Source organism: Bufo gargarizans, chromosome 7 (genome assembly GCF_014858855.1).
Source record: "Bufo gargarizans isolate SCDJY-AF-19 chromosome 7, ASM1485885v1, whole genome shotgun sequence".
Taxonomy (NCBI): Eukaryota; Metazoa; Chordata; class Amphibia; order Anura; family Bufonidae; genus Bufo; species Bufo gargarizans.
In genome coordinates this window covers 172436916-172437853 of record NC_058086.1, presented here as the reverse complement: position 1 = coordinate 172437853, position 938 = coordinate 172436916, and the positions used below count along the sequence as shown (strand labels likewise).

General features: G+C 45.7%; 1 non-coding gene across 1 annotated transcript; it reads right to left on the bottom strand.

The window, feature by feature from the left end:
• Positions 1–433: 433 nt before the first annotated feature.
• TRNAR-CCG lies at positions 434–506 on the bottom strand. The gene has a single exon. It is a non-coding gene; the product is annotated as a tRNA-Arg (tRNA).
• Positions 507–938: the final 432 nt, after the last annotated feature.

The window sequence follows — 938 nt, the reverse complement described above, 5'->3', positions numbered from 1 at the left end:
CTCCTGAAATCCTCTGTGCTGCTCGGGACCCTGCTCTTTCCACTATGTAACTCTCCACCTGTGACTTCCACAAGATCAGCAGACTCCTCTCCTGAAATCCTCTGTGCTGCTGTGGACACTGCTTCCTTTTCTTCCTCAGCCTGTGAATGGCGGGGACCATTCAGATGAAAATATAGCAAAATACAAACTTTTAAAACTTATTTTTTTACATGTTTAATCGGTTCCCAGGATGCATCATTTCTGTCTGATCTGTCCTTATGTGGGTGGAGCTTGGTTGGGGGCGTATCTGTATCCAGTGAAGGGGAGGGGCTGACAACAGTTTTAAACATTCACATCATTAAAATGTGACAACCGGCAGCTAACTTTTTCCATCGGAATCACTTTTATTCAGTTTCTGGAATTATTCTTGGATTTTCCCAATTCTTAAAATTTTCGACCCAGATGGGACTTGAACCCACAATCTCCAGCTCCGGAGGCTGGCGCCTTATCCATTAGGCCACTGGGCCATTTGTGACAAAGCCTCTGAGCAGAAACTGTGAAATTCTGCTGAAAAACTTCATTGTAAACAAATCACAGGAGTCCGGATTTACAGGCCGTTCTGTCGCTGTGGGCGGAGCCTTTAAAAAAAAAAAGAGAATGGAATGTCTTTATTGGGCAGCGGGATGGGGGCACTTACCTCCCCCCCTCTTCTTGGGCCAATAGCGTAGATTTCAGCCTCCATTGTTTTATAAAGGGGATCTTCGCCGCCGTATCATCGGATCTGCCGATGGCGAAACGCTGGTGTCGCTAATCTCTAAACGTAACATTGTCAGAAGAAAACCCAAAATGGAGGACGCAACGCGGCTCTGAAGGGGAACTGATACATCACTTTGTCACATAAAGCTTGTTATATTTTTGGTGCAGTTTTCAGCCCTTTGGATGCAGCCTGCAGTGTAAAG